This window comes from Macaca nemestrina, chromosome 1, assembly GCF_043159975.1.
Source record: "Macaca nemestrina isolate mMacNem1 chromosome 1, mMacNem.hap1, whole genome shotgun sequence".
Classification (NCBI taxonomy): Eukaryota; Metazoa; Chordata; class Mammalia; order Primates; family Cercopithecidae; genus Macaca; species Macaca nemestrina.
This window is the reverse complement of record NC_092125.1, coordinates 111,400,859-111,416,430: the sequence shown is the minus strand read 5'-3', so window position 1 is coordinate 111,416,430 and position 15,572 is coordinate 111,400,859. Positions and strand designations below refer to the sequence as shown.

General features: G+C 43.8%; 2 long non-coding RNA genes across 2 annotated transcripts; one reads left to right on the top strand and one right to left on the bottom strand.

Moving 5' to 3' along the window:
- Positions 1–4,178: 4,178 nt before the first annotated feature.
- On the bottom strand, positions 4,179–8,802 carry LOC105479016 (uncharacterized). The gene is made up of 3 exons (XR_985637.3): positions 8,407–8,802; positions 6,480–6,633; positions 4,179–5,394 (listed from the first exon to the last, which is right to left on the bottom strand). It is a non-coding gene; the product is annotated as an uncharacterized lncRNA (long non-coding RNA).
- Positions 8,803–9,437: 635 nt separating this feature from the next.
- LOC139356726 (uncharacterized) lies at positions 9,438–12,169 on the top strand. Its single transcript, XR_011609080.1, has 3 exons — positions 9,438–10,447; positions 10,793–11,010; positions 11,642–12,169. It is a non-coding gene; the product is annotated as an uncharacterized lncRNA (long non-coding RNA).
- The last annotated feature ends 3,403 nt before the right edge of the window (positions 12,170–15,572 follow it).

Sequence of the window (15,572 nt, the reverse complement as noted above, 5' to 3'; positions counted from 1 at the left end):
ATAATCTCAGTAGTTTTTTTAATCACCACCAGGGGTATGTTTTGGAAAGTCAATCACTGTATCAGTTAGTGGTTTCAAATTATAAAATCAACCACATTTGCAACAGCGAAAACCTCTGGTTCATTCACATAAAGAGAGTGTGTAGACGGGCCTTCTTTTCTACTTCAACACCTGCTCCTTAGACTCACCCCTTTTGTGACTTCTTGAAAAGTGCCTTGGGTGTTCATTAACCTGATGTAACCAATATAAATATGTTAGAGGAAAGCACTCAACATGATCTGTCCTGGACCATGCTTGCCAGAGAAGGACAAGCTCTTAATACCATAGGAGATTGTTCATCTAAAAAATCTAAACACTGGAAGCATCCAGGGACTGTTTATAAACTAAATTTATTTTCTTTTTTTAGGCAACACGTTCATGTGGAGTTAACATATCTAAATTCCAGAGAAAGTGCTAATTGGACATCCAAGGTGAACAGTCCTCCCTTACCGTCCCTGAGCTCAGGCACCTTCCCTTCCCTCAAGCCCTTAACGTCTCTCTCCCCTAAAGGCTCTCCTTCCCTTCTGGCTTCTGGTGCAGCACCTCTTTCTACCACACACCTCCATCCTCAGCCCAGCACAGCATTGCTTCAAAAACACTCAAGGTGCTAAACTTACCTGCACCTTTGTGTGTTTTTACTGCGTAATTTAAGGAAGTGACAGAACTGTCATAATGTGTGAGTTTAAGTCTCTGAGTTTTAAATTCAACACAGAAGAAAAACAAGGGGCTCATGAAGATGAGAAAGGTAGCAGACACATTTTGTAATTTTTCAAGGTATTACTCCTGGAGCCTTATTTTTTCCTCCTCCTGAAATCCTTGCATAACAACTAGATAGAATGATGAGCAGTGGCACCTTGGAAAGCAGCCAGTCTCACAGTATTAGAGAGATAATATAATTTTAGAACTGGAGGGGACCTCAGACCTGATTTAGTCCAACATTCTCATGTTAAGATTAGGACAGTGGGGCCCAGGGAAGTGTTGGGATTCGCTCAAGGTCACATAGGGGATTTGGTTGAGCAAAAGCCCTCTGGGCACCCAAGGCCATACTATCCAGATTCAGGCAGGGCTTGACTGGCAGCAACGGGGCCTGTGCAGAGAGCCAGACGGAGGCAGTGGTAAAGAAAATGAGGCTGCAGGGTGCTGGGGGAAAAGAAACCAGGAAGGATCGCAGAGGAAGATGCCTTTGAAGCACAATTTCAAACTAAGTGGTCAAGTTTGCAACATTTGGAGGATAAGGGTTACCAGATGGGCCTGGGATGGGCAGCAATCAGGCACTGGGGGATTCACCGGGAGTCAAGGCAACCATAAGAAGCTGAGTCAAAGACACTGATGTATAAACCACATAGGGCTCTCCATACAGTGGCTACAGCTGCAAACTCAAGGACAGTGTGTTTAAATTGACGGGTGTGGGGATGAGACTTTTGGTCAGGGCCAGGCGTGGTGGCTCATGCCTGTAATCCCAGCACTTTGGGAGGCCAAGGCCGGTGGATCACGAGGTCAGGAGATCGAAACCATCCTGGCTAACATGGTGAAACCCCGTCTCTACTAAAAATACAAAAAATTAGACGGGGGTGGTGGCGGGTGCCCGTAGTCCCAGCTACTTGGGAGGCTGAGGCAGCAGAATGGCGTGAACCCGGGAAGCGGAGCTTGCAGTGAGCTGAGATCATGCCACTACACCCCAGGCTGGGTGACAGAGTGAGACTCCATCTCAAAAATAATAATAATAATAATAATGATAATGACTTTTGGTCAGCATCAGTCACCTCAGCCAGGTCCCTGAATCACAGGCAAACCTAGATGAGTGGTATTATTGACAATGATAATGGGAGGATGAATGGTGGCTATGACTGCCTACTGCAATCAACCTTTAGGATGACCAGAAATTCTGATTTGGCCAGCATTTGGCCCAGATAGCAATGTCCCCAAGACACAGTGATCACTGTGAACAGAAGCAGCTTCCATGACAAAGGCCACATATACAGCCCTGTGATCGAGGAGACCACTTTGTCATGGGTCAGAGCTCAGGTTAACGCAGGCCTTTGGGGGTGTGGGGGATGGAGACAGTGAGGAGAGCACAGAGCTGGAGAATGGAGAGAACCGAATTGACTATTTTCAAATCTTATGGATTCAGAAGCTGTCAATGGGGCAGTAGCAAAACATTCGTGCCACTGATACTAAAATGGCAAATCTCTCAACAATTTTACTGCCAGTATATTCAGAAGGTTTTGTCACAAATCTTGAGTAAGTGACTTAACTTTGCTATGTGTCAGGCTAAATCAATGCAATGCAAAAACATCTGGATGAAAATGAAGCATCTCTGTCAGTTGTCTAGGTGTTTTGTCTACCTGACATCAAACAGCTGGATTCTTGTAAACATTTGGATGACGCACTAAATTTTTCATTTTTCATTCAGATCACAAAATCATAGACTCTCCAGCTTGGCAGGAACTTAAAGGTCATCTAATCCCTGATATTTGGCATAGCCTCAAATGACCTATTTTGTATTATCATGCAAATCAAACACTAAGATAGGGGTATGTGTTCTGTTTAATTATACACATTGTATCTTATTTTAAAACATGTTTATTTTAACAGTTGGTTCTCCTTGGCTGTTTAATTGAATTGTAAATAAATCATTTACAGGGGAAACTAGATTATTATATGTATAAAAATACAATGAAATCCTGTAATTAGGCCAGACCTGATTTACAAAAAAAGAGAAAAAAACTATAGGTGTGTAAATGCATGTGAACTTTGGTGCTATGTTCAACACAAAACCAAGAGGCTGTGTGAGTTACCGTCACTCATAGAGCTACCTACTTAGTTTCACAAGGAGAGCAATTTGCAAAGAAGTTTGCTTTACCTCTTTTTCACTCCTTACTTATTCCTGCCATTTAACAAGTTCACACCAGGTGTCTGTTTCTAGACTAAGACAAGCAAAGTAAGGGCAAAGGACTGTGAAATTCATTAACTCCAGAGATCTGTTTCAGCATCTGAATCTTTCTCATCCAGATGGCCAAGGCTTCATCCCACCCCAACCCCCTTTCATATTCAGAGAGTTCCTTTAAAAACATTCACCCAATCACAGCTTCATACAGAACACAGCTAAGGAAGCTTTCTTACCCATAGATTCACCTCCTGGTCTAAAGTATGTGTTTAATTTCTCTGCATGGAGTTTTTCATTTTTTACAAGTTGTTCTTTGAGCTATTGTCTCATTTATACTAGTAGGCAGCATAGAAATGGGGACAGCCAAATTAAGATATAGGAGCAAATAGGGAGTATTTTCCAAAACTAGATAATGTGTGCACGCTGAGTGAAAAAATGATATTCCAGGGAGAAAAAGTTAGAAGGTCCAGAAAAAGGAAGAAAGGGTGAAATGAGATGGTGAGTCAATGAGACAGGGAGATCTACGAGGACTGTTCTGGATAGCAGGAGATGTAGAAAGGAAGATTCTTACATTTGCAGTGATGAAAGCTTATAATGGGCAAAGGGGAGGCATAGTAAATCAATCAGTCAGCCAACCAGCAGCATGTGTCGCGTGCCCACAGTGTACACAGCATTCTTGCTACTAATAACTGCAGGGCGTTATCGAGGTTGTAAAAGACCTTCCAAGATGAGCTTGAAAACTAGTGGAGGAGAATATCACAGAAAAACCACACCTCACTAAACTTCAGGGGAAACCAGAATCATATCGAATAATGAAGATGGCTATTACCTAGGCAGGCATCAATACAGCCACATGCACAAAAAATAACTCAAGCAATCTAGCTAGTATAGGTTTAATATATATGTATGTCAGAGTTAACATTTATGGAGTGCTTACTATGCAGCAGACATTGTATTAAGCACTTTATACACATTACATCTTATATACGGGAGATGTGGACAAGCCTAGAAAATCTAAACATCATGTAATAGGCCTGTTCATTTTGGTATGAAATGAAATAAATGAAAGGATATGGGTAGAGATGTAAACACAGACTCCAGCATTCAAGGATTTGACATAACTAGCTGTGACTATTCATGGGCAACCCTTAAAGTAAAGGGGTTAAGTTGTAATTTTCTCAGATTTGGATTGACTTATGGTGGGCAATGACTCTCCTTCAGCTTTGGGTAGAGAATTGTTCACTGCTACTGTCTGCATCTCAGTACACCTTGATTGTTCTATGTGCTTCATTGAGCTTGTCATTTTTTTTTTTTTTTTTTGAGACGGAGTTTCACTCTTGTCACCCAAGCTGTAGTGCAGTGGCGCAATCTCGGCTCACTGCAAGCGCCGCCTCCCGGGTTCAAGTGATTCTCCTACCTCAGCCTCCCCAGTAGCTGGGATTACAGGTGCCCACCACCATGCCTGGCTAATTTTTTGTACGTTTAATAGAGACAGAGTTTCGCCATGTTGGGCAGGCTGATCTCAAACTCCTGACAGGTGATCCGCCTGCCTCGGCCTCCCGAAGTGCAGGGATTACAGGCGTGAGCCACGGCGCCTGGCCAAGTCATCATTTGTTTGAAGTTACGCGTTTCTGAATTATAGGGGGACAGTATAAACTACTGTTTAACCAACAGTTTGAAGATCTGCAAATGTCTTCAGAAGTATAAATATTCATAAACGGAAAGCGTCTCCTGACTCTAGAGAAATGCAGAAGTACCCCATTGGGTATGAGTAAGTTCTCCAGAGTCTCTCTTTAATCTAGTTCTAGGGTAGGATAGAGGTGGAGCCAGGAGGGTCTGTGTCTGCAGTTGTGTCAGTGTTACCCTTCTTCAGCCTCCTGCACGGTGAGTGACCTCCAAGGATTATTCAGGGTTTGGGAATAGAGAATTGTCAAATGTATTTTAGGTGGTCCAACCTTTTCTCAAAATCCTCTTCAAAGGAAAACTAGCCTCTTCCTCACCATTCCCTGCTGTGCTGAGGAAGAGGACCGGCTGCTCCTTGACGGAGGGTGGCCATTTCTATACCACAAGAGCCTACTCTGCCCTGTGACCGGATGCCTGGCCAACCCCCGACATTAAGGCAGCAAGCAACCCCAGTACTGCACGGAGTTCCACAGCAACAGAAATGATAATTAAATAGGGCAATGGGTTCTCTTGGGAATGTGAACTGGGAAATTCCAAAAAACAGTCAATCAGTATCATGAGGAGCATCAGGAAGGACACGGAAGAGCAGCCGAGGCATGCTCGCAGTGAACAGCACGGAGATGAAGGGCCGCCTCAGTGTTAGATCCTTCCAGTGTCCATATAACATTTCACTCACCCGGAGGCCACTGCTGCCAGATGCTCCTGTGATGTGCCTCTCTCTCATTGCCACACGTATGCTGCAACAAGCCCCCACTGACTAAGGTAGCCTGAAGGCGTGTCAGCTCCTGGAAAACAAAAAAATCACTGTACTGTCAGAGGTAGTCACTTAGTCAGTGCTACTCAAAGCGTGGTCCAAGGACCAGTGGAATCCATCACTGTTCCAGTGTGCAGAAATGAAGCACAGAAACAGAATAAGCATTTGGAAATCTTTAAATAGGAATTTGACCTTGCCCCAGCATCCAATTTTATGTCTGTTAAATCTAACAATAAAAAGTTGAGCTTGCATTGCATAAGTCTATGGGAGTTATTTTCACTTTATTTTCCTAATAATTTATTTTTATTGTGTTTTACAAAAGCATCGGTCAGTATGTGAAGGACTGAAAACTGTCAAATATTTAAAAACTGGTGCTTCACAACAGACAGTTTGAGGAGCATTGATCTAGTCCCCTGTTTACAAACGTGAATTCTTGACCCATTCGTGGGTAGTAATCCGTTGAGGAGTCACGAAATTAATTTGTGTGGATACCAGCATTAACAAAAGAATAGAATAAAAAGTATCAGGGTACATTGCATGAATTCAGGGTTAAATACTTTTCCGTGAAATTTTTATATTAAAAAGTATACGCAAATACATGTACACATACACACTTCTGTATTTTTGCATGTATATAAAACAGAAAAAGGAACCTGGGATGCCCATGTTTTGTTGTAAATGATACTTCTGCTTTTCCAATAGTTGTAAGGAAAACTTCTGCACATCTTTGGAAAACTATGTGTTGTCCATCGCACACCCTTCTGCTATCTTTTATCTGATTTGGATTCTATGGGAGCTATTTCACAACTTTGTAAACTGTAAGTAGCTGATAGCATTGCAAAATAATTGTTGTCTGTAAACATTCAAGTTCTGTTCCTTCTGGTAGAGGTTCAATTGACTCCCACTCCCTCTGTGGAAAAAGTCAGTTTTGCCCTTTTTTTGTGCATTCATTTCAATATTCTTGATCTATACATGTTCTTTGTATTCTCTTTTGAGCCAGTTAGTTATAATATCTGCCTAGTTCTCTCACTGATTGAGTTATACAAAATCTCTAACACATGTTCGTGTTCAATCTGTATGAGTCATGATTCTATCTTTTTTTTTTTTGAAAATTACCTTTTAACGTAGGTCACAGTAGAGTTTTCATGCATCAGGTGGCAGTGTTTGTTCAAACTTAGGTCAACTGATGAAATGGGATACCTCAACAGGACGGCAAGCCTGGATCCCTAGCAAGGCAGAGGGACTTCCTGGTTTAACTTTGTGCTGTTGCCTAGAGGAATCAAAAGGAAGGGGAGAATTTTATTGTGAAAGACCACATGCCAGCAATGATTTTAATTGCTGCTCTGTAAGATCCCTCCCACGCCTTGTTCCCATGATGTTTGAAATACACATCTCTTTTACTACAGCTCAGAAAAATCTGAAGATACAAATGAATGTGGACTACGCAAATTAGAAGTACAAGGTCTCAGACATAGCAAGAAAGAACACCAGCCTGAGAATCAAAAATTTAGGTTCTAGGCCCAACTTGATCCCTAATTAGCTGTATGATTTGATTTTAAGCATGTTGACTTAGCTTCTCTGGGCCTCGTATTCTTTATCTGTACATTGATTTACCTTAAGCTGGTAGCTTTCCATTTTTTTTCAGGCACAACAACTTTTCTTTTTTTCAAAAGAAAGCTTGCACACAGTTTTAATGTGCAAAACAAGATAACAACTCTGGTTTAGTAGGGTGTCTGCTTGGTTTCAACTCCTCCACTATGGTGGCCTCTAACCATAGGGGCCCCTCAGAACTGTGAGGATTCCATGATGCACAGTCTGAGAAGCATGGAATCCAAGAGCACTAACACTCTTCCTAATGCTGCGACGTTTCAGTCAATTACTTTGTCTCTGGCTTAAGAACATTCAAAATCTTTTCCAAGTTGTTCCACCCTTTCCTTCCTTGCCCCATCCCCACCCTGTTGACTATCTCCAATTTTAGCTCTGACCTTTAGAGTCCTTGTTCTATCTTCAGTTCCTTCAACTGCTGGGATCCACCCCATAGCTTTGGTCCAAAACTGAACGTATGGGGTGTATTCCACTGTATTCTAATGATCTGTTTAATTATCTGCTTCCCCCACCAGACTGAGTTCCCTAAGAGTGGGAGTCTTGTCTTCTCACCTTTGTCTCCCAGGTCCAGTGCCATGCCTCGCCCTCTTCTCTATTCTCAGTACACACTGTCTGAGTTCTCTCCTCTACCCTACCCATGTATGTTCTACTCAGATCTCTCTCCTCAATTTCAGCCTCTCATGTACAACTACTTTCCAGACAATTCCACTTTGGGTAGCTCATAGGCTCTTCAAAAGCAACACATCCAGTTCTATAGCTTCCATTCAGAATCTTCACCTTCTCCTAAAGTCCTATCTCAAGGAAAGATGCTGCAATCTACCTGCTACCCAAGCCAGAAATCCTTGACACCTTACTTTCTTTCATTTCCACTTCCACATCCAACCCTTTAATTCCACCTCCTACAATTTTTGAATCCAGCTACACTTTTTTTAGAAATGGAGTCTTGCTATGTTGTCCACACTAGATTTAAGTGATCCCCCCGTCTCAGCCTCCTGAGGAGCTGAAGCTACCCGTGTGTGCCACAGCACCAACGATCTACATCTTTCCATTTCCACTACTGTTGCCCAGGTTAAGATCACATGGATAATAACAGATCATTTTGATGGTGCTTCCAAGGTGCCAACTGTTGCAAAAATAATAATAAATCCCTCTTCATACATTAGATCCTTCAATGTGCATATCTGCTCTGGTTATTACTGTAGCCCCATTTTACCATTAAGGAAACTGAAGTTTAAAGAGAATAAATAATTTACCCAAGCTGGTAAGTGTTGGAGCTGAGAATTGAGTCCCTTTCTCTCCAATGCCAATACTCTAGCCCTTAACTGTAATATTACAACTGAAATATTAACTGATGTTGTATCCCTACTATCAGCTTTGCCTTCTAAGTCTTTTCTTCCCATTCTACAGCCCAAGGATTTTTAAGAAATAGTAATCTTACTGTGTCCGGAATTTATTCCTTCTGGTGGGTTCTGTTACAGTTCTTAAAGATAGTGTGTCCGGAGTTTGTTCCTTCAGACGTTCAGATGTGTCCGGAGTTTCTTCCTTCCGGTGGGTCCGTGGTCTCACTGACTCCAGGAATGAAGCCACATACTCTTGCAGGGAGTGTTACAGCTCTTAGAGGGGCGAATCCGGAGTTGTTTGTTCCTCCCGGTGGGTTCGTGGTCTCGCTGACTTCAGGAATGAAGCCGCAGAGCCTGGCGGTGAGTATTAGAGTTCATAGAGCTCATTCGGATGCAAAGAGTGAGCAAGATTTACTATGGAGAGTGAAAAAACAACGTTTCCACACGGACACCGCCCCCAGCGAGTTGCAGCAGCCGGCTGGGTGCCAGGAGGTGGCCAGCTTTTATTCCCTTATTTGTCCCCACCCACATCCTGCTGATTGGTCCATTTTACAGAGAGCTGATAAGCTCATTTTACAGAGTGCTGATTGGTCCATTTTTACAGAGTGCATTTACAATCTTTTGGCTAGACACAGAGCACTGATTGGTGTGTTTACAATCCTCTAGCTAGACAGAAAAGTTCTCCAAGTCCCCCACTCAACTCAGAAATGTCCAGCTGGCTTCACCTCTCATTATCATCTGTCCTCCACTTAAAATTCTTCATTATTTTTCATTTTTCCAGGGATACAATAGAAATGTGTTAATATCTCACTGCGCCCTTCATAATCTGTATCTGGTTTCTTTTCTTGCTACTCTCACCCTTGGCTTCAGTCGTACTGAACCATTTATGACGTAGGGGGCATATATTGCAGTATTTTCCATTCATCCTCAATATCTTATTTTTCCTCTGCTTGAGAAATTCTTTATTTCCCTAAACTCTTTACCCAGCCAGCTCCTAGTTATACTTCAGTTCTCAGCTCAGAAATGTTCAACTCTAAGAAACACCCTGTGACTATTGCTGTTCCCAGAGCACTGTGTATCTTCTGAAGCTACCATTGTGACTCTACATTATAAATGCTTGTGTATTTGTCCGTATCCTCCCCCAGTACAAGCTCCCAGAGGGAGACTACTTTTGATTTATTCAGCATTGCCTGTTGTCTTAACTTGCGTTCCTTAGAAGCAGACCCTGAGATGAGAATTCTTACTCAAGTGATTTATTGAGGGTGAAATTCATATGAGTGAGGGAAACTGGATAGGGCTGGAGAGATCAGTCAAGCTGTGGGTCTAGCCTCAGCCTGATTCCAGGGGGCACTTTGGAGCTTGAATGACATCACAGAGTCAGCCCACTTGAGACAAGGGGACTGCGCTTTTACTCCCATCCCTAACAACCGGACACTGGCTGCAAGCTGCCCCTAGAGTGTGTGTGTGTGTATGTGTGTGTGGTGGGGGGATGAAGGTAGCATAACCTCCCAGGCATCCAGGCATCGCTGGGGGGAGTGCTTCCCTGCTGCAGGGCTCCAGAGAAGGGTGCAAGTGTGAGTCCTTAGTAGCTGGGGGATGGGTGCTCCGCCAGACAACAGGGATCTACTACATACCCCAGCTGCTAGAAAATGTCCTACCACATCACACTCAACACATGCCAAAGAAAGAAATGATAGAACTTTTTCACCCACCTATTTCTCGTTTATTCCCAGTTGAATGATTTTTCTAGTGGATTAGATTCTCTAATATTCCCAATCTTGATTTTTCTTAAAGCCTCTCAATTTTCTTCCACCTTTCCTGAACACTAACCACTTTATAAGATTCCCAAACTTGGGTAACTCTAGTTTCTCAGCTCATGTGCTTCATTAAGTTCTAGACAAACATGAGCACGGCCATTAATATTTCTACAACTTAATTAGTTGTTTGAGGTCTGACTGGTTACTGGTCAGAATGTACACATCTTCTCAAATTGAGTGGGACTTATGGGGAGAAGGTTTCTGTCAATTACGGAAAAATTTGATTTTTAAAAAATTAATTTTGTTTTGTTTTGTTTTGTTTTGAGACGGAGTCTCGCTCTGTCGCTGAAGCTGGAGTGGAGTGGCGTGATCTCAGCTCACCGTAAGCTCCGCCTCCCGGGTCCACGCCATTCTCCTGCCTCAGCCTCCCGACTAGCTGGAACTACAGGCGCCCGCCACCACGACAGGCTAATTTTTTGCATTTTTAGTAGAGACAGGGTTTCACTGTGTTAGCCAGGATGGTCTCAATCTCCTGACCTTGTGATCCACCCCCCTTGGCCTCCCAAAGTGCTGGGATTACAGGCGTGAGCCACCGTGCCCAGCCTGGAAAATTTGATTTTTAAACCATTTGTCTAGAACAATTTACTCAAAATATCTACCTATATACCTTGGGGGTCTACCCAGAGAGATCTGTGAATTCTCTGTAATCCATGAATACATATTCCAGGCTGTGTGCTCTTACCTATGGCATTCAGCTGCCACCTGCTCAGATGGATGGACACCAGCAGCCTCCTCCCTGATTGCAAAGTTGGACCACATGGAGGGAAGACGACTTCTTCCCACAAGAAGGTTCCCTTCTGCTCAAGTGGACTGGAGCCCTGAGCTCATTCCTCAAGGAAATTTTCTCTCTGGAAGAAGTCCAACCCAAGCAGACTCAGACAAAAGGTAAGAGCCTTAAAGATAGAGATCAGGTCCTGTTCTTCTTTACATAAAAACTAATACTATCTCACACTCAACTGTTTAAAAGTGCTTTCACATATTGTATCTCATCTGATCCTCAATAAAATCCCACCTATGAGAAAACTGAGACATCTAGCAGTCAAGCGACTCACCTAAGATCACACAGCCAGCAAATGGCAGAGCTGTGATTCAAACCCAGGATCTCTGCTGCCAAATACGAAGGTCTTTTCAGAGTACCCTGCTGTGTAACACGAGACCTGGCTTACTATATGCCCTCATTAGCTTTTCGTTGAGTTGAATTACCTATGGCTTCTGTTATTCGTGTCCAGTGCACGCCTTCTTTAGATAACAAAAAGTAGATGATGGACTAGTCTGTGTCAGCTAAAGCATTGTGCCAATGAGGTCCAGGTCATTGGTTCAACTCCCAAAAGACCAGTTACCTTTGTCTCAAGATGGCAGTAAGCTTAGTTCTGCTGATACAGGCCACTGCCTTAATCACTCATTTTGCCTATGAGTCAACATCAGAGAATGGCAAAAGGATTTGGATAGAGCAAGTTCATGACTAATTCTAGAGGGACATGGGGAAGAAAATCTTACTGCTTTTATTTTTGCCCAGGAAAAGGGATAGTGCATCACTGGACTTAGCCATAGAAGGCTCTGGGTTGATACACGTGGAGTTGAATTCAGTGACTTGAGTGGATCTGACCCAGAAAGGCTTCATGAGGAGGGGGTGTGCCAGGCTGAAGTGAGAAAAAGGGCTGGGAAGAAATGACCACCTGGAAAGGCCAGTCCAGCACCGCCAAAGTCTTCAAACAGAAGGCTGCAGGGGACATTTTCTGCTAGAGATAACTTGAAGACTTTGAGGAGTAGGAAAGTGTCATGGTTCTGGAGGCTAAATTTAAAATCCAGAGCCCCAAATAAAACCTTCACTCAGGTTCTCTTCTTCCATTCCTATAACTTAGCCTATGGTGCTGACAAGGAAGCAAATACTTAAAAACTGCAGAGCTCTTATTATCAATAATTGTTATACCATTCAATGCAATAAACACTGACAGGCCTGTTTTGCATCCACTGCTGTACAACGTCCTGGGGTTGGGGTTCATGAAATCTCTGACCATAAGTTATTATCCAAAGAGTAAAATGATTGTAGTACATTATACAGATCCAGCAAAAATAAGTTCTACTTAGTGACTGCTCTGAGAGTTTAAAGGGAAAAGTTGACTATGGTCAGATTCCTTTGGAAGAACTTCTCAGGAGGGGACTGAGTTAGTCTTTGAAGAACTGGCAGGATCTGAATCTGAAGGTGGAGGGAGGTACAAAGAGGATTCATCCCCTGAATCCAGTGCCCCACATTCCTCCTTTGGGCCCACCTTACTGTTTCAGCCATTGCTATAGCAACCAGCTACGAGCAAGTGAAACCTGGCAGAGCCGTGTCTTTGGATGCAGAGAGCAGTGCTCACCTTCTGTTCCTGGTTTCTGTGCCACATCTGCCTGCAAGAACCTGCTCGGCCATTCTGATACACATGCAAACCTGAGAGTATGGGGAAGTTAACACCCAAAGGACAATACTTGATCAATGGGAGCAGACACTGGTAGATTAATACTTCCCTCTTCCACCCTGCAGGCTGCCAAGTCTGAGATGCATTCTACAGGGGCTTCATAGCCTTCTAAGTAGGACTGAGCTCTGGTTGCCCACAACGATGATCCAGTAAAGTCATCATGGATTGGCTTCTCCTTCTCCCTTCTTTCAGCCTTCACAGACCCCAAATGTCCCAATCCTTCTTCTTAGCATAACTCCCCCAATTCAACCACCTGTATGAGCCCTTTTTTGGGAGGGAACATGGACTAAAGTTAAAAATGGGCATGTTGTTTTTTCCCTATATCCCTGAAAAGTAACTGTTCCAGAGAAAGGAGAAAGCTGAACAACATGGCACAGGGAGAAGGTGCAGATTCTCTTTACTACACCTCCCAAACCCCTAACTGGCTCCCCCCTTTTGATCAATCCTTTGGGGACTTCACTTAGAGCCACCAGGGGTCTTTAAAGAGCTCCCTGAAGCCTGAGTGATGGGAAGCCTCACACCTATGTGATAGGGGACATTTCACTGAGAGTGACGCAGCCAAGCCCTCCTCTCCTTCCCCAATTCCTTCAGACATCTCTGAAAGCTGAAAGAGGTTCTTGCGTTCCCAGGCCAAGGACTGCAGGGAGGGAGGAAGCTGACCCTCAGCCTCCCTGAAACATCCTTTGTGGGACTCCCATTCCTACCACCTCTTTAAGTTCTCAGACCTCAGCACTGGGCTGGGATCTTCCCAGGACCACCAGCCCACCCAGCCCCAGAGTATATCCTTCAGAAGCCATGCTCAGAAGCTGGCCTGATCTTGGTAATAGTCCTGACTCTTTCCGAGCATAGACCATGCTGGGTTTTATGCCTCACAAGTGAAGTGTGATAACAAGAACTTGGAGAGGATCTAAAGCAACCAAAGGGCAGGGCATGGTGGCTCATGCATGTAATCCCAGCACTCTGGGAGGCTGAAGTGGGAGAGTCACTTGAAGCAGGAGGATTGCTTGAGGCCAGAAATTCATGTTTACAGTGAGCTACAAGTTGCATTACAGCCTGAATGACAGAGCAAGATCCTGTCTCAAAAAAAATAGTAAAATAAGATAAAGTAACCAAAGGGATATGAGTTTGAAAAACAGCTTTAGGCTGCACCCTTAGAGAAGTGGGGCAACTTACCTTCTCGAAAAGGCAGGAAGTGCAAGGATGCCCACTCAGCCCAGAGGAGGACACGATATGAGAGACTGGGGCAAGACAGAACTTTCACCTTGCGAAGACTGTGGAAGGCCTTGAATTTGCTGGGGAGGTGAGAGGGGAAAGATAATTGGAGAGCGTGAAGAAAGGATTGCTAAGTAGTTTTTTTCTGGCAACATTTTAAAAAGTTCAGGTAGTTTAGACATGGCTGAGGCAACGCTCGGAGAGAGTGGTGGGAGTGGGCCTTTTCTTCGCAGCAATCTCTCCAGCCCTGAGTGCCCCCGTCAGATTCTACCCTTGTACACTTGAAGGCACATGAAAGTGATAAGGAGAAGAAGGGAGAGAGGACAGCGGAGAAAGAAAGCTGAGAGAATGACACTGGTCATTGCTGTGGCACATTTCAGGTCACCACAGGCTGCCCGCCTGCAGGAATCCTCACACAGTCTTCCCGGGCCTGTAATATGGGACTCTCTTCAGGGAAGCAGTACGGCCTAGGATTAAGAACATTAGCCTTGGAGTCAGACCCAAGGGTCCCAGAGCTGTTTATTGGCTAAACAACCCTTGCTCAACAAGTATTTACCTTCTGGGGCCACTGTTTCCTCATCTAGAATGGGAGCTCCATGAAGTCTGCCTTATTCTCTACAATAGCCCTAGAGCCTCGTATTGCACCTGGCAATACATATTTGCTAGGTGAATAAATAAATCTATAAAATGAGAATAAGCTTATTACTACTCCAAAGGCAGTAAAATCATGATAAGGAACGTGGATGCTGGAGCCAGACTCCCTGGATTTGAATCTGGGCTCAGCCACTTCCATCACTGCCACTTGGCAGGTTAGTGAATCTTTCTACGCCTCTCTGTGCCTCAGTTTCCTTGTCAGTGAAATGGGGGTGATAACAGAACACCTACCTCAAAAGATTGTTGTGAGGCTTAAAAAAAGTTAATGTATGTGAAAAGCAGAAAATAGTGCCTGACTATATGTCAGTTCACTATTGTTATGAGGGTTAATTGACTAAATCCAGAAAAAATGGTGAGAATTTCATGTTTTATTCTATATACTTCTGAACTATTCAAATCTCTCTCTCTCTTTCTCTTTGAAATATAGTCTTACTCTGCCCCCTACCCCCAGGGTGGAGTGCAGTGGTATGATCTTGGCTCACTGCAACCTCTACCTCCTGGGTTCAAGTAATTCTGGTGCCTCAGGCTCCCGAGTAGCTGGGACTACAGGCATGTGCCACCGTGCCTGGCTAATTTTTGTATTTTTAGTAGAGAATGGGGTTTCGCCATGTTGGCCAGGCTGGTCTCGAACTCCTAACGTCAAGTGATCTTCCCACCTCGGCTTCCCAAAGTGCTGGGATTACAGATGTGAGCCACCGCACCCGGCCTCAAGTCTCTTATAATAAAATGTAATCAGGTATTATTATTACTAAATATTTTTAAGCAGTTAGCTCATCACCTGCTACATTGTAAGCTCTCACTAAATGCTGGCTGTTGTTGTTGTTGTTGTTATTGAAAAAAAAATCATTCTGATCTTACCAGGTCTGCCAGTTGATGATAAAGCCAAAAGTTTGTCCTCAGGATCAACTTAGAATAGGAGCAGGCAATTGCAGGCTTTAACTGAAGAAGGATCCCCAGGAAAACTGCTATTGGCATTGAATAGGATGAGAGTAGTGGGAGCTGCGTTGGTTGTAATGTTTAGCCGCAGGCTAGAGAAACAGACTTGAACAGGAGAAAAACAGTGCCTTGCAGAAGCACATACACTGAGTGTAACTGGTTGTAATATACCAGACCAATTTCTTC